Source organism: Nanorana parkeri, unplaced genomic scaffold (genome assembly GCF_000935625.1).
Source record: "Nanorana parkeri isolate BGI_ZX_2015 unplaced genomic scaffold, ASM93562v1 scaffold659, whole genome shotgun sequence".
Classification (NCBI taxonomy): domain Eukaryota; kingdom Metazoa; phylum Chordata; class Amphibia; order Anura; family Dicroglossidae; genus Nanorana; species Nanorana parkeri.
Genome location: NW_017306927.1, coordinates 255,413 through 261,324, shown reverse-complemented (window position 1 = coordinate 261,324; position 5,912 = coordinate 255,413). Strand labels below are relative to the sequence as shown.

The 5,912-nt window shown below is 42.1% G+C and overlaps 1 protein-coding gene across 1 annotated transcript in view; it reads right to left on the bottom strand.

Annotated features, from left to right (window-relative positions):
* Nucleotides 1–5,091, bottom strand: part of ABHD8 (abhydrolase domain containing 8) — a 25,448-nt gene extending 20,357 nt beyond the window's left edge. The window contains exon 1 of the mRNA XM_018563374.1: nt 4,737–5,091. The gene's annotated coding sequence lies outside the window, so the exon portion shown is untranslated. The remainder of the gene's footprint in view (nt 1–4,736) is intronic.
* Between the last annotated feature and the right edge of the window lie 821 nt (nt 5,092–5,912).

Sequence of the window (5,912 nt, the reverse complement as noted above, 5' to 3'; positions counted from 1 at the left end):
GCTACTCTTCGCATGCAGAAGATTGGAACTGTGTTTGTTTCACATGGAGACTTTGCACCTGGAGTTACATGAGCCATGTTCTTCAGGTACCTACGTGCACCATGCACATCCAGTGAAGGACTTATTCGAAGTGCCTTCTGCCTGCCAAAGAGACTATCTTGTTTCTCTATTAAGGAACTTAACAAGTTGCCACCCACGGAGTGACTTACTGCACTTGAAAGGACTGTTCCAGATTTCATCTTATATTTGAATTGTGGATATATGTTCTTTCTTTATTTTCAGGTCCAGAGGACAAGTTACAAGTTCACATTTATGGACTTTAATAGTTGTTAATTGTTTATTTGCATAACTACCGTTATGATTTAAATAGTGACATTTACCATGCCAGACGGGGAGTGTGCCGCCCCAATGGGGCATAGAATATGTTGTAGAAGTTAGTATAGATAGAAGTTTTACATAGTGTGATTTGCCTAACTATTTTCTCATAGCTAAATTCATGTGTTATCCAATGCTGCCATCTAGTGGCCTTTTGTTGTAACAAACATGCTTTCTGTAATTATTCCTCATGTGACGACGTATTTTCCCCTAGTGTACGCCCTTTCCTTCTTCCTGTGTGCAGTACTTCCTGTGTCATGGCCACAGTTAGAAGCCACATGTAACAAGGACACACATGTAATCTGCACAGTACGTAGGAAAGGCATAATTTTCTGACCGCACAATACTATAACCGTTCAACTGCTGTTCCTATCATCTGCTGTAACCTGATGTTAAAGAATAAACACCTCTTTTGAATGAATCGTTATTGACGAGTTCAGCTATCTGACGAGGATTGTCCGCAGTGAGTATATCTGCTTATACAGGCCAGGCATAGAGGTCTCAGCAAGGGATATATTTCGCTATCACAACGATAGGAGTCAGAATAATTATAATAAAAGTGAGCACTATATCACCAGCACCCCTCCAACTCACACTTCCCCGATTCCACCGCTACACTAATTATTATAATTCAAATGAATGTACTTACCTTAAAAACAGCAGCACAATTCATAAGGCGGAGGAAGGCTGTAGTGTAGAATGAGTGAACCTTTTGAGCGGATCTCAATCAGTATCATGGAGAAGGCACGATGAGCGGAAGAACTCTATCGTTCCTGATCTATCGAGAGTCAGATTCAAAGATGCAAAGGAGCGAAAGAACCAAATCATTCCTGAATCGATCCGTCTCCTGGGCTCACAGATCCGTCTCTCACACATGTGATTGGCTGCAGGGGTGGGCTGGGTAGGGCTGGCAGAAGCCTGGCTCTCACTCTATAAGAGCCGATTACACACCTGTCTCACTCTCTGCTTCTACATTACATCCACAGATCACCGACCAGAAGAACCGCCGCTCATTTTTACTGAGCCACCGCTCTTTCATTCTTCTGAGGGACCCGCTCAAAAGATCCGGATCGCTCATGAGCTACCCATCTCTAGTAGAGGCCCGCTCGCAGTGGCCTCGGAAGAGCGAGCGGCCGCCCGATGACAGCCGGGTGATCGTGTCAGAGAGAGGGAGCCATGGCTTCGTTTAGCGGGGGTCGTGACGGCGCCCCCCCTCAGTCCTGCGCCCGGGGCAAGTGCCCCCCCGGTTGTTACGCCACTGTACAGTTAGCATATTCTACAACATTGCTGCCCTGTACAAAAATCCTGATGCATCCTCAGTACCATCTATTCTGAGGATGTGTTGCAGCAAACATAAGTGACCCCACAACTTTAGGAAGAAGCGATGTAAAGAAAATGCAAGGATATAAGAAAGGATCATATGGGCTTCTGTGCATTAGGGCCAGAATACTATATACGCAGATACGTCGCCTTCTCACATTGTTACTTTAAACAGGTAGACTTCAGATGATTCTAGTTTAAAGCTTTTATGCAAACAGGAGAATAATCTATAGTGGTTTAAAGACCCTGCTTTTCATTGCTTGGGTTTCATCTAGCCCTAAGTCACCCCGGTATTGCTGAGCTGCCAGCAAGCACATTATATCCAGCTAAAATTACAATAAAATAAGAGCCAAAAGAACTGGTTAATAATTGGTTTAATATTAGGATAAGAGAAAGCATCCACATTAACACAGCCAATAGCAACCAAGCACCTGCTTCCCTTATGTACCTTGCAGTGAAAGAGTATAAAGTGCGTTGCTTGCAACAAATCAATGTGCTGTAGCTCACAGCATAACATGTAATAAACCATACAGGATTAATAAATAATGTATGTGCGCTCGGTGACCTTTATATAAAAAGGCAACCAAGGGCATATATTTTTAAAGCAGTGAATGTGACTTCCACTGTACATTCACTGGTGAAGAATCAATCAATGTCCTTTAAAACACATGCCCAAACAAGTGAAAATGAGGAACTGGATTCAAATCTTCAGTAAATCAATCAATCAGAGGATCAGAGCAATCAGAGCAACATCTCCCGGGGGGCCCAAAAACATCTTCCCCCTCTTCTGTGCTCTGGAGTTCTAAAAGATAGGACTCTGTCATTCTACTGGCACAGCGACCTCTGGCATCCTGTAGCTTCTTACAAAAAATAGTTTCTGGTGATGATGCCATCTCTGAGGCCACAACACCTGAGCCCCGAAAAAGGGGTAGATTTGTTGGGGGGCCCTGAGATGCATTGGCTGTTTTGTGTCATCCTGTCATGAACTAATACCACCATTGATAGAGTTTGGACTCTTGGAGCAGACAGAATTTGGAGCAGTTGTCCATAGTATCTAATCAGATTCTATCTTCAGTCTGTTCAGTTAAGCTTTGAAAATGAAAAGTAGATGCTGATTGGTTGTCATGGGCAACTGCTCCAGATTCTGTCTTCTCCAGTTTTGACAAATTGCCCTCTTTGACTTTTCGTTTGGTGCTCTCATTGGACTTTGTACATTTAAAAACACATGCACCGGAGAGTCACCTACAGTGAATGTCAGACTCCCTGCTTTAGGAATATACACCCAACTATGTGCAAAGGTAACCCAAAGTGATCAGTCAGAATCTTGAGAGCTTGTACACTCACTGATTAAAAGGAATTGTTTTACTGGTTGCTATGGGTAACTACTCACTGCTGTTGCTAATGCAAGGCCAGCAACTCCTTCCAACCAAGTTTTCATCGACTGGCTACAGATTAATGAGTATTTTTGTTAACGTAATAAATGACTGTCAGTATGATTAACATTGATGAGAAACCTTATCATCTGCTGCAAAAAGGTTAGTAGAGTAATTATATGCTTTACATTTGTGGCACAATATGCAGTTCTCATAAATGGCACAGAAAAGGATTACAGTGCATTTTTCTAGAGTCTTTTCTCCTTCTCCAGTTGCCACAAAGCAGGCTTGTAATGACTTCTGTGGAGCTTCAGATTATGCTTGCTTACAGTCTGAATTCTAGTGGTTTATAGCTACTTGCTTATCATTGCAGAAGCTGCACTCACTGACCATGCTTGTTTACATGATACCTGCAAAGTCCATCCCTGGGGTATTTGGTAGAAGTCTGCAGAGCAAACCCAAGATGTCTTATTAATGTATTGCAGAACCTTTCTCTGCTGGCTTGCATACAGATTACTGCAGTCTGTTTACCAGTGAATAACCTTTGTACAAGTACCAGAAGACAGCCAATAAGTCTGTACTGTAGTTTTTCCCTCTCTGAGGTTACATGGGAAAAGTATACATAGATATGACATATTTGATCAGTTGGACAATTTTAATGACCGTACTAATTAGAAATCTACATAGAAATGTATTACCAGAATTTCCATGTTTTTAAACAGAGAATCCTCCTTGTGTCACCTCTTGTCAGAAAAGTAGGTCAGAACAGAACGCATTTGTGTATGTGAATCATCATACCTAGCATAGCACACACTCTGTCTGCAGCAATGTACAGTACATGAAATACAAACATGCGCTTTATATTAGATTATTATATTATTATAGACCGTAAACATCAAATGGATTAGCAAAAGCACAAAATGTGCAAGGGCCAGCAGACAAAACAGCAAGTGATGCATGAAGAAAGCACTTACAGGCAACCAAGTACAGAAATAATTAACCTTTCCCTGGCAGGAAAATTTGATATACAAATTGCCTGTAGGCTTCCAAACAAACATAGAGCAGGGGTGGTCTGGATGTCCTGTTACATAGATGCCAACACTGGGTAGTCTGCATTTGGTGAGATTTAACTGGTAGAATTCCTAAAATGGGGTCCAGTAATAAATGTTTACACCCAACATTCACGCAATTAGGTTCAATCGGGGAAAAAGGTGTACATTTTGGGTGAAAACATTTATAAACAGATCCCATCATCTATAAGACCCAGGGAAGACTGTTTCGTTTACACACATGTATCCAATCGACTGTCTTAATACATAAACAAACGAATGACCCATAAACATTTCACTAAAGAATATATAATCTATTAAATATGTACACAGGACTAATATCCTGTTTACATAACACTACTGGGAAACTCCCATAAATATACAAATTGTGTTGAATATTGTAGGTAATATAGCCACAGTGCATAAACAAGATATACCTGGAGCTGTCACTGCAGGCACATGCTACTGTCTACATGAGAACTAAGCAAAGGCAATAACTGGGTTAACACATTGACAGCTCATATAAACACAATCACCTTTTCAGCCTGCACTTGGAAGAGTTAAAGTCACCTGTAAAAAAAAAAAAAAAAGCATGGATGTAGGTGAGGGGTGTGCTTACCTCATTTATTGTCAAGAGTAACCCTGATTTTTGGTGCTCCCGAATGGGATTTGTTTTGTAGACAAGGATCTGGGTGGAAGATGGATGAAGAGAGAAAATCCTGCAGTGGCAATCTGCTCCTGAGGCTAATTCTCTTATCCTGCACCCACTGCCTTGCTTTACAACCACATTAAAGCATGTGCAGCTCAGTTGCAGCAGGGTGTCTCTCTGCACAGCCTGGGTACTTGCTTGTTGTTTCCCATCTAAGGCAGCGTCCCTACACCCCTTAAAGATGTAAACCTTCTCCTGCCCCCCTACACACGCATGCTGTTGCCATACAGAATCTGACGGAATCCCTCCTAGAGGTGTGTGCGGAGAACAACACAGAGGATGAAGCACCTATCAGCAGCCATTGCAGACAGGCAACCACAGCCAATAAGATGGAGAAAGCAGAGTAACTTAGTAACAGCCCTGTGTCCTGTCAGTTGTATAGGATGTGACAGTTAACTCCGTCTGTGCTGATCACTTGCCTAGCTTACTGTAAAAACGACAGTTACAAATATATTTGTTGGTCAAATGCCAAAAATCAAGCTATGTATAAATCATATCTAATGCTGATTTCCAACAATATAGCTGTAATGTCAACTTACGTTCTTATGCATGAAAAAAAGGTCAATTCTGTTTAGACGTGTTCGCATATTGATACGGTGAAGATGCGTTGCATACTGCAGAGCAGTCATGCTTACCATAGGATACCATTGCAGGAATTTGAATAGGAATGTAACCTAATAACTTTATTATTTATATATAGAGAGAGAGGGGAATTTAGCGTAATTTAATCACCTGAGTGGTCCTGAACATTATCGGCTAGAATAAAGGCTCTCTAAATAGGGATGTGCTCAGGTTTGGTCTAAACTTTAATTCGTCTGAGCCCAGAAGGAAGCTGTCACTGGCAGCTCAATCAGCTGCGGCTGGGGCATTCCCCGCCGTTGGTGCTGCAAGTAAACAACGGTGCCTGTGATTTCTTTCACCTTATATGTCAGAGGTGGGCAACTCTGGCTCTCCAGCTGTGTTTAACTGCAAATCCCAACATGCCTTTGCCTCTGGGAGTCATGCCTGTAAGTGTCCATCTTGCAATGCTTCATGGGACTTGTAGTTCCACAACAGCTGAGGGCCAGAGTTGCCCATCCCTTTTAC